The sequence below is a fragment of the Calonectris borealis genome, chromosome 1, assembly GCF_964195595.1.
Source record: "Calonectris borealis chromosome 1, bCalBor7.hap1.2, whole genome shotgun sequence".
Taxonomy (NCBI): domain Eukaryota; kingdom Metazoa; phylum Chordata; class Aves; order Procellariiformes; family Procellariidae; genus Calonectris; species Calonectris borealis.
The window spans coordinates 174,925,784-174,950,270 of record NC_134312.1 but is presented as its reverse complement, the minus strand read 5'-3'; the positions used below and the strand labels follow the sequence as shown (position 1 = coordinate 174,950,270).

The 24,487-nt window shown below is 41.4% G+C and overlaps 1 protein-coding gene across 8 annotated transcripts in view; it reads right to left on the bottom strand.

Annotated features, from left to right (window-relative positions):
- KLF12 (KLF transcription factor 12) overlaps positions 1 to 24,487 on the bottom strand; it is a 253,663-nt gene that overhangs the window by 129,547 nt on the left and 99,629 nt on the right. The window lies entirely within an intron of this gene.

The window sequence follows — 24,487 nt, the reverse complement described above, 5'->3', positions numbered from 1 at the left end:
ACTCCAGGTGGGGTCTCACCAGAGCAAAGTAGAGGGGCAGAACCACCTCCCTTGACCTGCTGGCCACACTAAATATTCCATCATTACATTTGGTTTTGTCCTCAATATTGTAACTAGGAGACTTAAAATCTATGTGCTCTATTACAAAATTATTTTAAAACTTCCAGCTTGCACTTATTCAGGGCCACTTGCTTTTGACGAGTTACATGTTTGAGGATCTTTCATGGTACCAAATTTGGTTATCAGTCTGCAATTCCAAAATCTTCCTTCTTTCTCCATTTTAAGAACTCTCTATGTGCCCTCTTACGGGATCTCACCTGTCCTTTATTGTTTTTACATGGTAATTGCTCATGAATTTGAAGCTGCTTCAATTAGTTGCTTGGGTAGACCAGAATAAACTCCCTCCTAAGCCTACAAACCTGAATGCATCTAACTCATGAAAATGTCCTTTAACCTGCTCTTTACTTTTTCTCCCCTGTGTTCCTACCACCTTGCTGTTAGCTTCAACCATGCTAAGCAACTGATCCCAATTAACCTTCCTCGTAAAGACAGAAGCAAGAAAGGTCGATCCGTATTCCAACTTCTTCTGTCATCCATTATTTTCTCATCTTCTCCTTTAGATAAGAGTCTTATAGCTTCCTTTGTCTCCCTCTACTTACAGAAGCTTTTTTTTCATTTACAAAACCTTATTTTATTGTGCATTACCTCCCTTACTATATGTAGCTCAGCATTTTTTTAATTTGTCCAGCATTGTCCAGATGTTCTTTTATCTTGAATAGTCATAGTGCTGAAAGAGTTTGAAAACATTTCTCCCTGTCCTCCCCATACTGTTGTTCAGACACTTCTTATTAGGCAACTGCCTTGAATTAAGTCTCAGCTGACCTGCAGAGAGAAACTGCTAAATGATCTCAGGTTTTCAACATTCTTTTGTAACTGTATTTCAAAGCTGCGCTAAACAAATCAGTCAGAGAGCATCAGCCAAGCAGTCCACCCACGTTCACACCCTTTCTTTACCTAATGATAATTACAGATTGTACTACAGACAGCCTTTAATAAACAGCATCAAGTTTAGAAGGAAGACATCTGTAGGGACCCTTCTGTTGCCATGGAAATATCTTCAGGCCAAGCTGTCTTTAGCTCCACACATTACCTCCATATTAACGTATTATTATGCTTTTCTTTGGGTATTAGTACAAATTATGGACTAACTCACCCCAATCAGATTGTTATAAATGATACTATGTCTGACTTTGAGGGATTCCAAAGAACAAGGAGTCACAAATGCTACAGAAAAGGGTAAATTCCTGGACTTCCAGACAAACTGAATACTTCCCTGATGTTGCACAGATTTTATTCCATGAGGTTCTGAACATTTTCAGCTTCCACCAGTAACTGGGCTAAGTCAGGGCTCCCAGCAAGGAACCAAGCCCCACAACCACCACTGCACTTTCTGAAGGCTAGTGAGCAATTTACGACTAAATCTTTTCTGTATCGTTGTAAGAGTTTGGATGAAACTTAAGTCATGCCAGCTCAAAATATTAAATTGATGACTACTTTTTGAGACTATCTGATTAATGCAGTAGTAATCACGAATGCAATAAACAGCAATAGCAAATGATGTAGAACGCTACAGCGATAGGCACAATAAATATGTACAACAGACACGCTCACATGGAGGACCTTTCGCTTTGAAGGACCCCAAAACATTTTGCAACTATGTACACATAACACTGCTGAAATGTCGTCATCTCAAAGGTTAGAAGGTATTAAGCAACTTGCAAACAGCATATAGCATAGCAGTGAGATCTTTAACACCCACACAGAATAAACAGGATCTCAGTTTTTAAGATCTCATCCAAAACACACCCACACAGCCAAATGCATGGTATTCCATTTACTTGTTTCATATAAATGAAGAAAGAAATTAACCTCTGCTAAGATATGAACCATTGGTCTCGATACGGGTGAGGGATCCAAGCTTGAAAATTAGATTTTTCATAATTAACTACAACATTTTGACTGCTTCTCTAAAATTAAATAGGACATAACTGAAAATGTTCCTTATTCTGACGACATTTCACATTATCAATAACTTTTAAACAGAAAATCAATCAGAAGAGTTTTCCCTACCGGCTTGAATTGTGACACTAAATTTTCTCAACAAGTATTTGATGACAGACTTTTGAAGTGATCATTAAAATTGCTGTCCAAAGAAGTACAGGCAATGTCTTAAGCAGGAACCGAATGACATAATTTGAAACCCACGAAAAACAGACATGAAGAGAATGCCAGGGAACATAAAGCTAAGGCTGCTGCTGCTTACCTAGCATGAATTGCATCTGCTAGTGAAAAGGCTGTTGGTGGAGATGCTCAGATAAAGAAAATCACAACAAAATTATTTTCTTTAAAAGTATTTACTATATTTTTCTCATACTTTATAACTGCAAAATGGAAAAAAAAAAATTATCAGACTGTCCAGAGTATGAACAGTGATTTAGGATCTATTTTTGCACTGCTGCCTCAAACAAAAGTCCACAGAAATCCTCCCAGGGACCCCAGAAAATCTGTGATTATTGCTCACAAGTAATGTTAAGTTCAGTCAACAATTTAAAACATCTAAAGGTGAGCTTTCCCTCTTCTTCCTTACATCTCTCTTTCAATCTTTATTTTGTTTCTGCTTGATCTTATTCCCTCCAACAAAAGAAATTACTCTTTTAATAAGCATAGGGATGTGGTTTTATGCAAACTGTAAAATCAGAAATCCTTGAGAACAGGGCTGCAGGATGAAAATCTTCACATAACAAGTGGCCCAACTACCATCAGTACCAAGCAGGCAGCACCACAGCTAAGGAATTGACTTGTCACCTTGGTCTTTCTAGAGCAGCATTTGCACTACACCACCATCCCAAGGTCAGTGTAAACTGACATTGAACTCTGATGTTACGAGAAGCAGCAATACCACCTCCCTCCTGTCCCCAACTTGCCTCCTCCCTCACGCTGCCGTAGGGACTCGCACAGCAGCACCAAGGAACTAGCAGGTTGAAAATAACCTCTTCCCTCCAGAAAAGGATTAATTTTTATTGTATATCAGTTCTTCAATCCGATGCACTAGAAACGCTTCTGTTGGTGATGAGGAAGGAGCTTGGGGTCAACCACGTGCAGCCAAGACGACAAGGTGGGAGGATGCTGCGTGCTGGCAGCGGTACTGCCTTACGCCATGGGATGATGATGATGAAATGAAGCGGGGATCTGAGGGCAATGCAAAAGGCTAAGGACAGTGACATCTGCCCGGGCGGTTGGAGTCCTGTATAATCAACTCGCATTCAGTGGTGCCGCCTTCTGTCAGTAATCCCACTGGGATCAGCAGGACCATGCACGGACGACTTGTTGTGCCACTGTCCCTAAAGTGTTTTCCCGTGTGTTTAATTTACATGATCGCACACTATGTACAAAGCTCTCCATTCGTTCAGCGCTCATGATAAATGACCATCAGTGAATGAGACAACGGGTCTTGTTATTCCACTGTCACCGATGACTGCCTGATGCTCTGTTTCATTTGGAAGATGCCACTCAGCCACTTTAAATAATATTAAAGCTTTCTCATTCATGTCGCAGAAGACACAACCTGAGTTCAAGGTTTACCGAACTCCCCACTGCTGTACAGACCCACCAGCCAGGCCTCAACACTGTGTGAAGCTGAGACTCTGCAGCGTAGAGGACTCTGACTTCATGAGCTCCACTTCTGTTCCCAGCACGGCACAGGAGATCTGTGTTGCTTTTCCTGCCAGCCTTCCTCTCTAGAAATCCTCCCCCACATGAAAGTGCCATAGATGTGAAAAACATGCCCACCAAACTGAACGGACCCAAAGCAGATGGGGCAATAATGCCAATGATAAACTGCCGGTGGAAGAAAAGGAGAACGATGGAGATAGGCACTGAGCATCCTCCCCTCTACACTTCAGAAGCTGCAGAAGTTAAAGACAAACAGCTGAGTAGCAGTGGAAAGTCAATCACAAGGCTTAATTTAAGCTGCATTACATACAAACAATCCCTGATGAACAGTAGGCACAATAAGCAGGTCAGAAAAAGTAGTATTATTTTTTAATTAAAAGAGAAAAATGAAGATCTCTGCAGATCCTAAGTTCAATACAGTTCCAATTAAGAACAATGAGATAACAACAAACAATCTAGCAGCATTTAGCTGTACAGCAAATGATCTCTAGTAGCGTTACTGGCTTCACAAACAATGTATTTGTCAAGAACAACACACCTATTTAAGGAAATAACCAATAATCCCACTAGCACTTTCCATATATAAAACATATAATCCTGTTATTTCTGAGGTTTTTTTACATTTCAAAGTAGACGTAGAAAAGAAAATTTTTTAAAACATTGTTTCCATCTAATCAAACCCCAAATCAATGAAAAAATGGAAGCAGATAGCGGCCAAAGCACAATGTGCACAAAGAAAGTGCCACTTCCTAGGCAAGAGGGCTTCACACTCAGCAGCACAGTGCCAAGAAAGAACTTGCCACTTGACATACAGCAGTTGCATAAGTGAGAAGACCGATGCTAATTAAATCAAGAGATTGCCACAAAAGGTCATGTTATTTAATGTGTGATATTCTTGGGCCTTTGAAGAACACTTAACATATGGCACTACCGTTTTTTAAGTCACATTTCAGAGACTTTTCTCATATTCATTGTATCAGATCTCCATCTACGAAGACTTGCAGAATGAACTTGCAACACTGAGTGACAAGGCAATAACATGTAATGCATGTGGGAAAACTAACCCTTACTGTGCATATACAATGATGACCTGTAAACTGGCCACACATGTAAACGTAGCTGTTCTGGTGGTAATGGGTTATGTTACAGTAGCTCTCTTGGGAAACAAGACATTTCCTTAAAGAAGATGCCAGGTTATGGAGTAAGATGTATAACACATTCCTTTAAATGCTGCAGGGAAGACAGACATGGGCAAAGTGGTAAAGACGTCCTATCTTTCAAGAATGAACTTCACTCACATTGAGGACTTTGATTAAATCGCCTTCCTGTTTTGGGCAAGGGCTGAGGGGGGGGGTTAGGTAACATTTTTGTTTTAAACCAACCACAACCTAAAGCATGAAAACTCATTGTAAATCTGTACCTTACATGTATAATGAATGACAACACAAATGTCTCAAGAGACCTTGAAGCTACCGTGAACACTTGTCTGAGAACATCAGCTCAACCGTGTTTGGGCACATTATCTCACGTGAGGAATATGCAAAGAGGGAGCAAAACAGAAAATGCCACTGCACAACTGAACAAATCCAACATGCACCACGTAGCTCTGGTTCCCCCTGTGGGACTCGCATCCTCTAGCTTCAGATGCATATTTGACACCTTAATCTGTGCTGGTCATCCATGCACCCGTTCTACCCAGCAGAGAAAAATCAGGGGGCCAGAGAATAATTTGCCTTGCCTGTCCTAGAGACGAAGGATGATTAGCTCAGATATTGCTATTTAACATTTAAATATGTGACTTACTGAAGAAGAATCCTGCATCTGTTATTTGAAAAGGAATGTTAGCACTGAAAAAATACAAAAAAGGCTACAAGGATGATCGGAGAAATGACATTCAAGGATAATATGCTTTGGTTTTGGAAAATGATGACTGAAGTCCCATGATAAACATCAAAATCCTGATAGACATGGAAACTGTTCCTCACAACGTAAGAACAAGTGCAAGTGGCAAACAACAGCTATAAAATAACTGAAAATAAGTAGCCTTTCATGTAACACCTACATTTACCACCACATTGCCACAGGTATTCTGGAGACCAGAGGCACAAATGAGTTAAAAGATGGATTAAACAGTTTCACTGGGAAGAGCTCATTAGTGGCCATTAAACACAATGGTCCAAGTACAGCAATGGGCTTAAAATCACTTAAAAACTGCTGACTGATGGAAGTTATGTCCAAGGAAGGATCACACAACACCAACCTTTTTCATCTTCCCTGTTTACATCACCTGTTAGAGAGCCTGCTGGAGCGTGTGGCCAAATGGACTTTTGACTTGACTCACCGTGGTGGTTACTGTGGTTCTCAATAAATCAGCCCGCTACCACCTCACTCCACACAACCAGACTTAAACCATAAACTGCTTTAATGCACAGTATGTTTCACCGCATGCCCACATAACAAAGGTTCTGGGTTGTTTTTTTGTTAAGTGTCAGCTCCTTTGTGGATATTACCACTCAAAATGTCATGCTGCGTACTCAGTCAGATGCCATTTGGATACAAACCTAATGAACAGGTTGTGAAGCACCTACGTTGTCATGTTCCCAGTAATAAAACGATGAAAGAGATGGTTTGATAAATGAAGTATGAGATGAAGAAAGGAACAGTCTTCTCCTTCAATACAGGTTTGTATTTTTCCCCAGTTACCCTGAGCCTCCAGCAGCTGAGGACATCAGCTTCCTCAGGCTGATGGTGAGGCTTTTCCAGTGGCTGAGGGTTCAGCAGTTACCACCCAGCAACAGTAATAATTCTGGAGCCCAAGGTACTCCCCCAGTCTCACCATTTGCCCCGCTGCCTCCCAATGAGGCTATCCGATACCTTGCCGTTGAAGTTACCCAAGGCATCAATCAGGGTAACAGATCTACAGAACATTTACTCTGGGGCTGAAGTATTAAAAGACAAGTGCTGAACTTGGATTTAAGAAGTGTAATGAAATACACAGGGTTAGTGGTTCGATTTTGAGCACGTTTTTGTTTTTAGACTGAGGAAATATGACATGGGGGTCAGTACAACACGGTAAAGATGAGACCACACATATTAGATGTAAAGCTAATTTTTCCTATTAGGGACACAAAGTTCATTTGAACATCATCCAGTGCAGCATTCATCTCACCCCCCAAAAAGAGCAACAAAACAAATACCTGTGTTTTGCAAAAGGCACAGACTTCTTGTTCTTATCAGGGCACAATGGAAGCAGTTGTTTTCCATCTATGAATTCTTTACTGACTTAGAGGCTGGTTAGCCCAGATAAACTCTCCTCCATACATTCTTCCCTGACAACTGAACTCAGATAAGGTTCTCCAGCTAAAATCTGACCAGATTAAGATGTTCAGGGCATTTGTGACAAGAGTGCTTTCCTTGGCCCGGCAGAGCCCAACCTTCTTTTTTCTTTCCCCCCCTGAGCTTATGAGAATGATGAGAAGTTCTTTTACTTCCTCAAGGTCAGGTTCGAAGTGGTGGGTAGCAGTGAACTAAATGATTTACTTGGGAGGAGACACACTCTGAATTCAAAATTAGACCGAGTCTTTAACTGAAGCTGGACTGTAATGAATACATTTATCTGTATCTCACATGAAGAGGGGTTTATTTGAAAGCTTCAGTTTAGGCACTTATTGCCTAAAGCAAATTGATAAGTGAATTTTAAGAAATATCTACAGAAGTACACCAACGTGCTACAGATAAACAAAATACTGAGAACAAGAAATGCATAATGGGAACAGTCTTATGCACACTGAAGCTCATAGTGAAAACTCTGGATGCTGCAAAAGCTTCAAAACCTTTATTCTGTATGAAACAGTAACAATGTCCAACCAATAATAGTATTATCCATATTGATTACTGATTTTTGAAAGCTGATCTGATCAAGTACCTCCCGCTACTAGCCAATGACCTTCATTTTTAAGCCATTCCACCAGCACCAGGCTCTACCCAAATTAAAACATCGCAATTTCATGTTTGGTGCATCACTTCCAGGTTATGAAGCTCCTCATACAAAAATGGGGAGCTTATTCATTTCAAGTTCCTTTCTCAGGGTACATATTAAGATTACATTAACACTGTATTATTACTCATTAATAATGCTCCCCAAAAAATAATCCTATGACTGTAGACCAAATAGAATTATGTCATGGATTGTTTCTTGAGCTTGAGCTGTGCAGTCTCCTATTGTTTCTGCAGACAGCAGTTAACTGCTGGTTTGTTACACCCAGAAGAGAGGGAATATATTGTGTGGAGTTTGTTTTTCCTTCAGGTCTGTAAGGAAAGGCATTGGTCTTTATGTTTCTTCAGTGTAAACTTGCAAGTCATCTGCTCAGGGGCTTTTCTGTCAGGTTTTATAGGAGCAAACAGAAGTCAGGAGGAGAAACCGTTCCCATTTACAGAGTCTCACCAACTCACAGATTAATACATCGCATCTATGGAATATACTGAAGAAGGAAACATGATGTAGATCAAGCTTCCCTCCTCAAAATTACTATCTTTGAAACTATGTGAAACAAAAGAACTCACTGTGGAGGATGCTTTGGCTCCCAGAAATATCTTGGGGCAATCAGCAGTGCATCAAAGTAAATAATGATACTCTCACACCATTGTTTTGGTCAGTTATGGCAGGACGATCTTACTGTTTCATGTGAGATAATGATGTAATAAATCTTAACAGATCTGTGCCACTGCACTCTTTTCTTTTTTTCCTTCCATGACATGCTCCCAAGATTTCTAGCATGCAGATACATCGTCCTCATAAAGAAAGGCCTTGATCCTGTGAGTCCTTGTGTGGCTCAAAAGGTTGATGTTCTCCATTACCAGAAACAGCACAGGCTACACAGAAGCGCTATAAGGGATGAGCCTCAGACATAGCTCTCCACAGTGTTTGAAAACTGCCATTCTTTTGCACGCACAATCCCTCATGCTCAGAAAAATTTTAAAAAGAAAAGCTTTAAAAACAGAACAAAAAAAACCAGCAGCAGATTCTGTCAGAAAAACAGGGTTGCAAGGAATTCTCTGTATCATCAGCGCGGGCTGCGCTGTCGTGCGGCTCTGTTATTTCATGTAATGTTCCCTAGCCGTCCTTTGCTGGGGTCAAGATGCCTGCCTTGTTCAATCGTTTAGCACCTGCATGGCAAAGCTTAAACCGCACGTTTCATTCACATGGCGTGACTAAAACCACGACCCATGAGTTAGGGCAGCATATATCCAAGCATTTATTGCCACTCTTCCCCTTCCCTGCACACCCCTTCTGCTTCGAGTCTGCTTTGGCATTTGCTTGACTCCTCAGAAAGCCAAAATTACTGCCATTTTTTTGCCCCAGGCTACTTCTATGCCAGACTGGCAAGCTGAACTGGCTCACCAAGTGATCCCATGGGTACCAGCCTCAGCTCAGGGATGGCATTTGAGGACTCGGGGAAGGGAGGGGGTGGGAAGAAGAAAGGAATGGGACAACCTTTTCCAATGGCTGACGTAGTCTCCACTACAACTAATGGTAAGATTATTACTACAAGGAGTATTAAATCTTGTTAAGACTGGTGAGCACTCATCTTGCCCTTCTGGAAGCACAAGTCTAGAGAAGCCACCACACTCGTGCGTTCGGCCAGTTCGCTAAAGCAATGCCTTACCCTGCCAGAAAAAGCAGAGGTCATCATTTAAAACATCAGCACAGACAGGTGGAAGAATCTTGTTAGCTGCTGCCCTGAGGTTTGCGTGTCTGCAAGAGAAGCAACAGAAGGAGTGGGGAATTGAGAGAAGGCAGCACAAGCCACCTGCACAAGGGCAGGGGCCCGGCGGCACACGGCAGAGCTACCGGGGCCTGGCAGCAGCAGCACAGAACTCAGCAGGGGCTGATTTATCCAGAGATACTCCCTACTAACACCATTTGGCTGCTTCTGATCCCAGAGATGGCTCATACCCTAAGTGCATAAGCACTAAGGGTGGCAGTACTGCTCTGAACACAGCTCACGGTCCAAGCTGAACACTGCTTTAAAGGCATTGGAGGTAAACCAATGCAACTGTCTTGCACTGCTAATTCCTCCTGCAATGCATGAGCAAGACAAAAATTCAGCATTTCAGATAAAGCTTCACTGACTTTTTTTTTTTACTCCTTTTTTAAAGTCAGAAGGTTTTACAGAGCTACAGACCAAACACAAATAGCACGAGTCCAACTTCCAGGACACCTGGCTAATCAGGGTTTAGAAATAAACATTTGCAAGAAATGCCAGTGTTAAAAGTTCTTCTCAGTCTTTTTGCATTGTGTTAGAAGAGACAAGGAAGACAAAAAGTAAATATGCTCGTCAGTGATTTAAAGGGAAGACTCAAAACAATTACTAGGGAAGACAGACTTGTGAAACCCTCATCTGGCCTTCGCAGCTGCTTGAGGAACGATCCACGCAGGGCTCGGGTCAGCCTGCGGCTGCTGGCTCGGCGCTGGCACCCATCACTGCCCCGCGGGCGAGCGCTTCCCAGGTCAGCAGATGGGCACAGCAGGGTCTGGTGCAGGACGGCAGGAAGCTCCGACAGAGAGATTGCCAGCGCAGGATTTCAGAGGGGGGATGGTGAAGGTTGATGATCAAAAATGTAACCTTTCGTTTTTTCACAGGGCATAGTTTTCTCTTAAAATTCCCACTCAGCAGTTATTCATTACCAGTTTCCTCCTGTTAAAGAAATTACTTGGTTGGCATGGCAACATATTACCACCCTGAATTTCCATCCCTGTGCCTCCTTTCAGCTGCGAGGACTGCGAGCATCACCGGTCCCTCCTCATCCGTTCATGCCATTACTGTCCATACCCTACTCCTTCACACAAGCTTTTAATTAAATTGCATCTGGCATCCATAGGCGTGCACAGTAATCTTGTTCTCTGGCCAACACGTTCTGCAGTGGAGCTGGGGACTGAGCTGCAGTTCAGGAACACATGCTCAATGTAAAGAGCAACTCCTAAACATACAGGAGAAGTGGTCAGGGCTCAGTTACTGACCTACGTCACGCATCTTTTAGATGGATAAAAATTACTGTTTGGGAGAAAAAGATTTTTCCCCTTATTTTAAAATAGTAAGGCAAACCTATCTAATGATACTACATGCAAAATTTTTAAACAGAAAGTTATTTTAGCATAGCATGCACTCCGACGACATTTGCTGATGTAATTTGCATTCACCGTTAACTACTGGATAACAACAAAAACCATGTATCTTTTTAGAGATTATACGGTTCTAGAAATCATTTGAATGGAATCAAGGAACATAAGAAAAAAAACAGGGTACGCAATCAACAATAAACCCTGTCTCATACACACTTCACAACGTCCCTCCACTTGATAACAACAAAATTAGTCCATAAAGAATATTTAAAATTCACTTCTTCACAAAAAAATCTCTTGTTGTAGGATGTATTAGAAATTGATTAGTTTAATAGTAGAGTTAAAACGAAATTAAGAACAAGCATCATACCTGACATGTAATACATTTCTCTGCCTTAAAAAGCACAGAAATTTAATCTAGTTGATTTCTTCCAATTATTTTAAAGACTTTTATACACCTCAATGGTTCTTGAGATTATGGTAGAAGCTTTTATAGATTTAAGGTTCCTGCATGGTACCTTGCCCCCAACTCAGTGCCATGAGTAAGTAACAGAACTCCTTCTGTTCTTAAAAACTAAGCAGATATTTACATTCTCTGCTGGATGCTGCATATTCAATACCTTTCAAGAACGAGCCCACAGCATGCTTTCCACTGTGGACCAGATATTTCATACTCTGCATATGTGACTTGGATTTACTTTATTTTGAGCACCACTGGTTTCTTTTTAACTTGGGGTTTGCAGACAGGAACTTGCAAATATTACTTTACGGGAAGCTGCAAGTGTTTCTCCATAATCCGTTTAAAGCTACCAATTTTCTAGGTAAGCCAGCTATTTTATTGTTCAGCCTTTGATAAATATTTGATCCTTTTCTGACAACAATAAGGTCCCCATCTACAGTGAAAGTAGGATGAAACTCAAGGAGTACTCTTGGGTAGGCTAGAAGCATTTATGTAATTTTAAACCAGGAATAAATTAATGCTTGTGTATTCAATACTAACAACATGCGTATTTATTTTATGCCAACAGCTGTCTTAAATTGCCACTTTATCCCATCAATACCCTCAATCGTTATTCAGGGAAAAAAATTAAGGGTTTGTCATGCTCCAGACAAGTCATTCAGCCTAAATCCATTCATGAAAAATAACATGTATAGCAACAAAGGAAACAAACTAAAGCTTCAATGAACCAAACTATGAATTGTTTTCCAAGAGCAGAGGTAAGTAACACTTACCTTTCCACTCCGGATTTTTTTAGTTTATTCTGTAAAAATGAATACAATTCAGAAGCCAACCGGAACAGTTTTGGCTTCTATTCCATTTCTATCTGCTATTTTCGAAGTTTTCTACCATGAAAATCAATAATGTTTTCTGTGCCACGTTTGCACAGCATGTTTTAACTTGCGGACCACACAGAACTGTGGGTGTTGCAGATCTAATCAGTTTATACCTACACCCTAACCTGGATCTGTGAAATAACCTGAATTTAGAGAGAAAAACTCTTTAAGGTGTTTTAGCTTTTTTTTTCCTCTTTTTCTGGTTTAGAGCACATCCCTGCACATCTCTGAACTGGCACAACCGCAGAAGAGTTAACAGTGGACAGGAGCTTCTCAAATCAGTGTTCTGCCATAAAAACCACAGCCCAGACCACTACTACTTCCAGAGGAGGTTTTTTTTCGTGAAAGCCATTAATGACATTAGTACTTTATCTGCTTTTTATTCAACAATACAACAACATATTAGTATACAAGCTCTAAGTACCCTATTAAACATAAGGTTGAGAGTCTCATGAAGTTATTAGACAGCATTGTTCCACAATACCCAGTAGCCAAAGGAACAAAAAGTCTTTTGCATGTTACAATATTCTCAATACCACAGCTTCTGCCCTCCCCAGAAACCTCATCGCATGGACTCCCTAAAAATCCACTATGTTCTGCTATGACTAAAGGGAAAATAAATCACGAGCCTATCACAGGAAATGCTCTCTTTGCCACTACCATCTATATCATTAAATCTTAAGCTCTTATTGTAGTCTCAGGATGGCAGTAGGCAGGTGCAAGACAATTTAAGGTTTTACAGATCAAAACCAACACCACAACCTCTGGTTATCAGGAAAATCTCCGTGGAGCTCCAAGAGCAGTGACAATTTGCAATACTAAAGGTCAGTATCTGCTCATGTGGTCCCCAGTCTGCACACTGTCAGATACTGGAGAGCGTACCAGGGTAGTATTGCTCTACGCTTGCTCTATGCTTGCACTTTCTATAGGCACGTGCTATGAGCCGCCATTACATGAGAAAAAGAACCTTTCATCTGATCCACTGTGGTCACTCTGGTGTTCTCATAGTCCCATATGGACAAAACCAAAATGACCACTGTTTGTGTGGAAAGAAGAACAGGTTGGAGCTGTGGTAATCAGCGGCAGCTTTGGTGTAATGACCTTTAAGTAATGGAGTTTGAGGCCCTGAGGAGAGTGAGGAAAGACAGACAGAGACCTAGTCCAGGTCGATCTAGACCCTCGACTATTGGAAAGCAGTAGTTTTCAGGGAACTAAGTGGGATCCCATGGGAGGTAGCTCTAGAAGGGCCAAAGAGCACAGGAAAAGGGGAAGATCTTGAAGGACAACATAAAAGTGCAAGACTAGTGCATCCCACTATTCAGAAAAGCAAGAATTATCAGGAGACCAGTTTGGCAGACGTGGAACACATGATGGAGCTCCAGTGCAAAACGGCAGTATAGCAGGAGGAGCAAGCAGGGACGAGCTACAAAGTATGAACACAGAAGTATCGCACAGGCACACAGGGGTGGTGTCAGGAAAGCCACAGCTCAGCTGGGGTTCAGACTTGCAGGAAATATCAAAGACAACAACAAGAACTTCTACCACTACATCAGCAGTAAAAGGTTGGACAAGGAAAACGTGGGTTGATGGCAGAATGAGGTGGGTGAGCTATTAACAGTGAGCACCAATAAGGACGAGGTACTCCATTGCCTTCTCTCCCTCAGCCTTCACCAGCAGAGCCTTCATGCTTAGAGACAGGGTTCAAGGAGAAGAACCACCAGTCATGAATGAGGACCAGATCCTGGGGATTACCTGAGAAGACTCAACCCAAACAAGCTCATGCGACCCACCCAGCTCCATGCACGGGTGTTGGGACAGCTGGCTGATGTCCTTGCAGCACCCTTTTCTACAATGCTTGAAAGGTGCTGGAGACCATGGGAGATCCCTGATGACTAGAAGAAAGCAAATGGTGCACTCCTCTTCAGAGAAGTCCAGAAGGGCGATCTGGGGCACTACAGACCAGTCAGCCTCCCTTTGGTCCACGGAAAAATCATAGAGAAAGTCCTCTGGGAGCAGACCTCTGGGCACCATGAAGGAGGAAAAGGTGACTGGGAACAGTCAGCATGGATTCACCCAGGGTGAAGCATCTGATATCGCTAATGGTACTCCATCCTACTTTTCCTTCCTAAGTCAACAGTTGTCCTTTCTCAACAAGAACTCCCTGTTGCACCGTGCAAAACAGAAGCCCACAATTGATCATTTACCAGTTTACACCTTCCTGTTCACAAACAGCTGTTCAGTATTAAAAGAGCAAAACCACCAGAGAAATCGGAGAAATTCGGAGGCACCAGGCACTCAGTACTTGAGAACTACCAATACAGAATATGACCAGGCTGTATCCAAACCATCTATCTGGCAAAAAGCTATCAAGAAAGTGGCAAATGTCGTGGAAGGGCACTACAGTATTAAAAACATAACCGAGCATATCTATAACCCAGACAGAAGAGGGTGATGCTGCTGATAGGGAACTTCCAGTAACTCACCTTCTGCAATGACATAAGCTCCACACACAACATCACAGATGAAGATCAAAGCCAAAGTCAGTGCCTCGGTATCAATATTGATCTCTAGTGTAAATTATGAAAATAGGAAATGGGCTACAAATGCCGCCAGAGCAGCATAAAGAGGCAGGATGGTGTCCCTCCAAGAACAAGGGGAGTGGAGGCTTTGGAGGAGACAGGGCTGGGGAGGCTGATCTGACATGAGCCTTTTTGTGAACGAGCCTCGCTTGGGAAGACGACCTGCTGTCTTCCCTCCGTTGCATCCCCAGCACCTCTCCTCTTCCACCAGCCCCTCGCTTCCTGCCCACCCCTATGAGCTGAGGCTCCATCGCAGGGGTGGCCCATGTGGAGGTGCCACGGGCCTCGCCATCCTCGACTGCCTGGCCTCCGGCAACGGCAAGCATGGGCAGAGACCTGTGCAGGCAGGGGACTGCCTTTCATTGCTGCTGGCTTTTTTGCCTGTGGTTCCTATGATTTTCTGGTGTGTTTAAGCGATGCAACCAAGCAATAACAACATTTGTAAAAGGATGTATGTGAAAGCAGATGCCCCCTAAATAACAGTTTATTAAATACTCATCCTCCCAGTGTGAAACAAAGAGGGGGGAGGGGGTGAAGAAAGAGAATTAAAAAAAAAAAAAAAAACACAAACCAAAAAACCAGGATCCTTAAAGTAATTTATGTAAGGGCTCATCTCCACAGGGAGAAATAAGCAAAAAAGCCAATAATGCTAAAAAATATACAGTTCTTTCAGTACTTCCCAGCAGGATACAGAACAAAAGTAAAATATACATTAAAAAGACTATTTATAAGGCAACCTCAAATGGAAAAGAAGAGCTAAGAGAACATCAACAAACAAGTGAAAACTAGAAGTAATCCCTTTTCATAACAAACAACAAAGATTGAAATAATTTTTGTACTATCATAACATAGTGGCATTTGTCTCATGTTGCTGAAGTGTTCTGTGATACTGTAAATTATTGAGTTATATTGGTTTATTCATATTTTTCTTAAGCTAGCCAGTATATAATAAAAATGTAGTAAGAACGCACACTTACACAATACTTCAAGTATCTCAGTGTCCTCAAAGAAATAAAGTATAGCAATTATCCAAGTGAGAACCAGGAATATAGAAAAATTTCACTTCACCCTGAGCCAAAACAAAGGGCAAAGACGAGAGCTCAGTCACTTCCATTTCTCTTCCATTCTAAACATACCAACATGCCCTGTTGAACAAAATACAGACCATCATAATGAACTGACAACTCTAATGAGCATTTAAAAAAAAATAAAAATCCATTAAACTCACCGGCGAGTAGAACAAGATGAAACGTAATGATTAACTTTTCTTCTAGCGAAATAATTTAAAGATTTTGTGATTCACAATTATTTCACTGAGACGTTTCAATGGAAAACATTTTAAATAAGGAACTATGAACCATGAAGATGTTACCATGCATCAGCAGGTCTGCGCTACCCATCTATATACATAATCACACGCAGAGGTAAATGTGAGGTAATTCAAGGTAGCTTTCTTGTTAATAAAAGCAGGATTACCTAGCTCACCTTATCGGTTTCTCCATAGGAACAGAGGGACTACGTTCACTTGGAACCTATTGAATTTCACTGCAGTTGCAACCTGAATTAAACTTCAGATGCCCTACCAGGTAAGTCACCAGATCAGAAGAGTATCTGCTTTTTAGATGCCAATAATTGTTTTGCATGAAGTCTAAAACTCACATTACTGTGTCTTAGAGTTACATTGCACTGTGACACAAAACAACAGAGACCTGAGTTGCGTTTCAATGCAGAAGTGCAACAGGGTTTTAGACTACAGTGCTGTATACCAGCTGATACATGGCATGCCCTACGCTCCTGTGACTATAGCATTAATACCTTTCTGGCAGGATGCAAAGAGCAAAAATCCGTACCTCACTGGTTCCTCAATTAGGACTGAAAACTAGATCAAAATTACAGTTGAGCTATGGATATTGGATTCCCAAAAGAAATAGAACGTAGTGCACACACAAGAGTCATTGGAACTGGGGGTATCGGGGGGAATGACATAAATGTAGATGTTTGCATGGTTGAAAATTTTTCTTACACTTTTTTTTACATTTTCAATTATTTTTTAATGCAGTGAAGGAAATGTTGACCTTTCACATCTCTATAAAACAAACAATTTTCAACCCGAAATGTGGATTTAGAAATTCACAGTAACTGACAGGTATACAGCTCATATGTACCATGCCTGTTTTTCTTTATGATTAGAGTTTCTCAGCTGAATAAATCTTCCATGAGATTCCCACTGCAAGCTCTGGTAGCAGAGCAAGCTGAGAAGTCATACATCATCAAAAAAGCAGACTGGCTTCAACGTGAGCTCACGAAATAATTGACTGGGGATAGAAGGCAACCAAACTATAATCTCACTACGCACTTCAGCACTATGCTCGAATCAAAGGGTTGACCTTCCTTCTCCCAAAGCCAACATTATTTTTTCAGTCCACATAAGCACACAAAACCGTTATCAATTCATGTATTTAACATATGATATATTGTGTAACACTGATTTTTCTATGGAACTCTAACAATATTAAGCTATGCTAATTTCTGGGGAATATCATACATTCTCTTTGAAACTCTTTCCAGTCTTGTAGATAAAATGTTATCCTTCTCCTCCACCAAATACATCCTCATAAAATCTAATTTTTTAGTAAGTGAAATCATCTTTTTGCTGCCCTTCTATCGTTATAGATATGGGAAACCTCTTTCTGGCATGGCACTGTTAGCTAAACACGAGCTGTTTGGAGCAGAATCTTTCTCTGCTTCACTCCTTTTCGACTTGCTACTACACTCCTAATACACACTATCATTATTATCTGAAGATGCCCATTGAAACAGTGTCTAAACACAACTTCTGATTAATTACACCAAGATATCCAGGGACCGTCCTTTATTTGTATAGTGCCTAGCGCAATGACGTCCTCACCCACAACTGAAAATCCCCCTGTTCCTACCATATACACAACAGATACCAGAGAGAATAAGGACTACATTCCCTGCAGTGCGCTCTAACAGCCAGCTTAACTGCCCAGGAAAGGAAAGCAATGGCAGACAGCGGTCAGTAAATTAAGTCTCAGAGGACCTGGGATCCTTCTCTTAGTGAGAATTTCAGACAGTATCATACATCTTACAACCCCACCTGCATTTTCTATCTGTAAACTCGGTTAACTTGGCAAAAAGACTGCCTTGCAAGCGTGACAGTGAGTGTCCTGACTGAGCTGGTTAAGCTACCATTTCCTATTAGTCTTAAATCTATTACCTTTCTATTGCACTTCTGTGTCTGATCCCTGAGGAAAAAAATCCCAAATAAATAAACCACACCTACAACCATGGTGCAAAAACCCCTTAGCGCTCTATTCTATACAAGGGCTGACTTCAGAAGGAGTAAGGACCATGTGCGACACTGTCAATACTCAGTATTTGGCAAGGCAGCAGTGCAAAGACATGCCCAAAGTAGGTAGGTTTGGGTCCCAGAAGCATTAAAGGTGTCTCAAGATGTAGCTTCAGATACAGTTAAGCAGGTCTAACTACAGGCCTTTGTCAAAAGCAGCACCCACGATCTTCTTCCCACCATTCCCCTCTCCATAGGATAGAAGATAGCCAGGATTTCCTAACAGCGTGACCGCAGGATGTATACAGCCATTCCCTTTCCCCTGTTGGGCTGGGTTTTCTTAGATCAGCGACCAGTTGACCCAGCTTTCCCTGACGTCATCCATTCACTGGCAATGCATACAGCAGGAATGTCAGTTTGAGAGCAAAGTTGTAGGAGCTGGCTACCTTTTATTCTTCATGCGAACTTCCGCTTAACATGAAACAGCACCCACAGTATTTATCAGCTTGTGGTGCTTCACTTGGCTTAATTAATCCATCTGATGTAGCTGTTGGTGCACCCTTCTGGGATGTGTCTTGCACCCTTGTGGGTTGCAAGCATATCCTTCAGCAGCGCTCGGGGAATATAGCTGTATCTCCTTAGGTACATCTCACATGGCTTTGCATCGTGCCCTGTAGGTTATGTCCTTACTGGTCTTTGGGGTCAGATCTTGATCTCTTTCCGAAGAGTGTCATACATTTATGGCACTGTAAAGCAACTAATGAATCATATCAGCTGCGTTTTTAACACCTCAATAACACTCCTCGAGTATCATCTATTGCAAGACAAAGAAAACCAACAGAAAGTAAGAAGGGCTAGTTTCTTTGCAGAAGAGATTGATACATGTGCACTGTCCATATGCTGTTTGTTTCCCCAAATCAGTCGTGCTAAACATTAAGTAATTCAGAAAAAAAAAAATGAATTATTTGAATGAAGCAGAGATTCATAAATTACAACAGCAAATACTAGAAGTGCTCTTTGTTCTAATAATATGGAGAATGTACACAAGCTGAATGAATCAACATAAAACAGTTCCCCATATAGTCAAGGAGCAAGCTTTGCTATTGAGACTCTTCTCAACTGAATTTCAATAGGTATTTTTGGAAATCTTTGAAAATAAAACAGATTTCTGTTAGTATTAGCCAGGCTGAGGTAGAACATGTTTATGTATATAACAACATAAGAATGGATGGCATTCTTCAGACACGAGATGACAAGATAATTTGGCTGGAGACGAAACACAGAGAACAATACTGGCTTGTTAAAGGGTTTTGTCATTTTACTCATTATTTTCATAATTCAGTCATGATAAGGCATGGGAACAGAGACAGACCAAGCAGAATTAGGAGGTGAATTCAGAATAAGATATATAATCTTCAAATAATGATTTGAGGGGGCAAAATGCAGGCACAGGAATGGATGAGACTGCAGATCTGGAAACAAAAAGGCTGATGAAAATTAGAGGTTCATTATTCTCTGTATTTGAAGATTAATTGTGGGACATAAGTCCCACATTCGTATCTCCTTTTAACAGAAGCTTATGGCCCGACTTGCAAATACTTGAGAAAGTGTAACTTCATGTGTCTAAGTCAGACAGACACATTTAACAGTTTTTAGAAACTGGGCCACATCCTGCAATGACCAGCAAGACTTGCAGACTTCCCACTGAAGCCAGTCAACACAATCCATCCTAACTTCTTGATAGCAGACATCAGCTAACAAATTCACTGCCCAGTCTGTATTACCACCTAAATTAATCCAGTCTCTGTACATTTTTACAATGAGGAGTATTACTTTTCAAAATGGTTTTTGGCACAGCCAAAGAGTGAGTATTTTTTTCCTGCTGAAGTACCCCACCTTCACCTACATGGGGAGGGACCACCTTCTTCATGTTCTTCTCTGAAGCTGGTTACTGACATACAAAGATTTTACTGCAGACCAAAAGATCTAAAGCTGTAGGTCACTGGAGGATATTAAATGATAAGCAAATTCACATTTCTAAAGTAATTCTACCAATTTATTAGCAATGCTAGCTCCTGTTCCACAGTAGGGGAGATAATAACGAAGCCTTGTTAAAGGGCAATGCGATATCTTTTATGTAACATCTTTTTTTCATCTGTGATAAAGTCATTAAAGCAGCACTGTGTCTTCCTGAAGCCTCAAACAATAGTCTGCATTAAATCTCCTGTGCAAAATTAAGGACAGTAGTTCATTGGAAAAATAAGCATCTGTTCTTGCTAATGCTGATGGCCTTCTAAAAATCATTAAACTGTTCTAAATTAGCGATGATAAAACAAAGCAGAACTGTTTTAACTTTTTCCAAAGCAAAGAGAAAATCCATTTCCCTTGTAAATACTTTTTTGTTCCAAATTTGCCTAGTAACCTATACCTCATAAGGCATGTTTCCTTTATGGGCTGCCTAAATCCCATTCTCCCACAATCACCTAGCTTGAACTCAGTGTCTTTTAAACCCAGGTTAGTAAAGGTTTGTCTTCACTGCATCGACGTAGGCTGTAGCTCCTGAGTCCTGCCCACCTCTCCTCTAGAGACAGGCTCAAAGGAACTGGTGCACGGGGCACAGCTGAAATACAGGCGTTGGCTGCAACTTCCCTTCAGCCTCAGCTAGAGACTGGGCTGGTTTGCAGCAGTAGTAGCTCACACAGTTCATTCTCCCAGGGCTACCCTACAATTTCAGCTGGAGTACACTTTCTTTGTTCGCTTATTCCTTCTGCTGTATTGCATTTTAAATCCACTTTTGCTTGCTCTAGATATGTAACACTTCTGCAGTGTAAGGACTGAGATGCTATTTAAGAATACTTCTTAAAAACTTTTCAGAGTTATCAGCCCAGGTTTGGACACAGAGCACCCAAACACAGTGCAAGACACAGACAAATCATGAAACAAAACGAAACATCTCCTAACAAGAAAGTTAAAGATCTTGGAGGTCATGCATAGATGGTAGAGAAGAACCTTACGTTATACTTAACCTCTCCTACAAAAAGACCGAGGACTCCAATAGGAAAACCAAAAGCAACACGGGAATATAATGGATTGATTTCCTGGCTTGGTATCCAAATACAGCAGAAAACGCTAGTCTCGGCTCAATGATTCACTCTGTCCTGGTACTCATCTACATTATGGGTGACTTCTACCACCACCACCACCACATGTAGTCAAGAGACAACACCTGGTGAAGACCAGGTTACCCAGAGCAGCACAGGGAAGATGAACTTCTGATAAATGAAATGCAGACGGCCAGATGGTACCTATTTCACCAGAGCCGTATGCCACAAAAGGTAAGTGAAGAACCAACTTAAGGTTAAAAGCTGGTGCTATTTGTATAAAATTTTTTTTTTTTTTTAAATTTTTCTCCTATTGTGCTTCCATTTTAGTGGGGCAAGTGTAAAAGGGAGGGAAATGTTACTTCTTTCTGAGCTTTTTATTTCTATGTTGTCAAGTTACTGCAGTGATCATTGTTCACTTTACCAAGGTTGCTAAGCGGTGGTATTTTGTACTGCTCAAGTCAATAGGCTGGTGGACAACTGGTTCACAAACTACAAGGAATTTATAAAATGAATTTATGAATTTTTGAATTTTTTAAAAAGGCTTTTAATAAAGTCCTAGATGAAACACATATTGTTTAATTGTTAAACTCATCAAATTATGAAATAAATTGAAACCTTGGAGTAAAAATGGACTCAAACTTCATGTCATCTGCTGAAGTAATCCACCAAGCCAGCATCGTACACATAACATCATTACGACAATTCCATTTGAAGCAGGAATGTAGACATTTCGCTCATCTCCTTGTGGTCTTGGAGCCAAACTCAGAATCACGGGGGTTCCTTCTGGCCCCCACTTTTTGCCAGTAATTCAGCGTTGGCACCAAGCGACTCCTGAGAAGTCTCCGCACCTTTGCCTCACCTGCAGCAGTAACGCACAGGACACCACAGGAACACGAAGGTGACGAGGCACAGCGACACCCAGGTGGGATTTGACCCAGCACCAGCCTGCTGTCCCTCCAAGCACACACGCTTGCCTCCACGCAACAACTGCCCAGGGTGCGATTCGACTCTCCTCTAGTGGCTGCTCTCTCATCAGGCCAACGCTGCAAAAGCCAGGACTGTGGAGAGGACTGGCTGGATGTCCCACACAGCACTGCATGCATACATGCATGGCCAAACAATATCCACATTCCCCCAGCAAGGTCCTTTCTATGAATCCCACCTTGGAGGTCATGAACCACAAGGGACAGCTAATCAAGGCACAACTACTGAGAAAACACCTTTTCTGACTGACAATGCTTTCCTTGCCCTGCAGGAAAGCATTCAATATCCCTACAGGAAGTAGGCACGTATCCTTGGAACTCACAATTAATTTGATCTTAATTTCAATAAAGTTTTGCAGTAATTGCCTTGTAAACACCCACCACCATTAATGCGGAGGATCTGCCAAGACCGGGATGCTTAGCTATCACATGTGGCAGCCTCCCAGACTGCAAGAGCAACCTGAGGAGCAACCCCCCTCACTTCACCATGCATTGTACAACATGGCCCAGAAAGGGCTAAGCGGGATCGTAACACAGCACCACGAGGGAATTTTTCTGTTGCCACTGGAAAGGGCTGGAAGCTGATGCTAGATAAATTCAGATTAAAAATTAGGTGCATGCTTTCAGAACAAGAACAAGTAACTACCAGCATAGCTGTGGGAGGTTCTTCACCATGATTTGTTTTAAAATCAAGAAGAATTTTATTTGAAATATGGGCTCAGACTTAAACAGGAGACAATTCAAAGTGGTCCTGTAGCCCTTCTCAGACAAAAGATCAGATGATATTATCCCAGGTCCTCCAAAGCCTCATTAGCGAGGCATGGCAACTCAGGGCTCTCTGGTCTGATCACCCAGTGCTCATCACCCTGGTCGAAGGCCACTGGTGCTCCAGACACTGTTGGTTTCACTCCTCCACAACTGACACAGCCTTCAGGATCCCCTAACCACAGATGAAACTTTCTTTTCGTAACACTTAAACCATGTCTCACTTCTGCCCTTGCAGCAGCTCTAGAGCCAATAGCAGGTACCAAGCAGGAACCGCAAAAAACCCAGCTGTCTTCCTACAGGTTTTGGAAAGTTTGCCCAGTCTTGTCTGGTGTTCAGCAACCTAAGTGATGAAGCTTGGGCCACTACCTTCAGAAGACTCAAAATGCCATCTCAGTTTGCGAATTTTCAAAGTAGAAATCGCATCTCGCTGTATACACATATGCTGCGATGGAGGTGCAACTCTAGGGACTTTGGGCACTACAGTAACACAAAGAGACATCGCAACTTCAAATTCATACCACTTGGATCACACTTTAGTTCCCACCCCATGCTTCCCAGTTATGATATTCATCTTCCCAAACAGCTCCACGTGCTGTTTTCTGTAATCACATCCCTCAAACACTTGTCCCTGTTATGTCTACCTATTCCAAACAGTCTCTGAAGCACACACTGAACATCTGTTTCAACCACCTTCCTCTTTGGAATTTAAGCTGTTTGCTGGAAAATTGCCATCCTAATGGCTAGCTCCTCTGTTAGTGAACTGGAGAATTCATTCTGTATTTATTGATTGTTCCCTAATGAAGAGCCATAAAGGTGCCAGAGACTCTTGACCAGACACTACCTAATTAGTACCAAAGCGCATAAAATCCGAAATCAAACCGAGCTCTTTGTCCAATGGCTCAGTCACTGGAAAAGAAAAAGATGACATCATTTTCTGCTGACACAGAAGTCCGTAAAATTTTATTAAAAAAGCCCTAAGGAAATTAAAAAACCATATAAATTGTTCATTTCCTTCCAGTTCCTAAGACACCAAATAGGTCTTCCAGAATCATATCACACTTTGCTAAAGGAAGTATTCTTCACAAAGGACCCAGCAATATACATCATGCATAGAATTTATTTTAAACTAGACAAAGGCAAATACCAATAAAGCATTTGTCTTCTGAACAATATAGAGAAAGGTTTATGTTACATACAAAGACATAATGCAAAGTATCCAGAAGGTATTAAAAATTACCTCTAATGAATCTGTCTTTTCATCATCGTGGTTCATTACAATAGACCAATTTTTATGTTCCCTCAAACTACGCTGTGTTGGAGTATTTTCTGGGGGTACTTGCTCTCAAGAAGGCAGAGAGATGATCAAGAACTCCATTAGATGTCAAGGTTTTTCTTCTCTCAAACTTAAAGCCTCAAAAACGTCCTGAATAACTGATATTTCCTTGCAAGTCTTTCAAATTAACTCATCCTGAAAGTTAATTCCCTCTCTTCCATATCATTTAAATTCTCCATTAAATAATTGAGAAAATAGCAGGAAGGAAAAAAGCCAA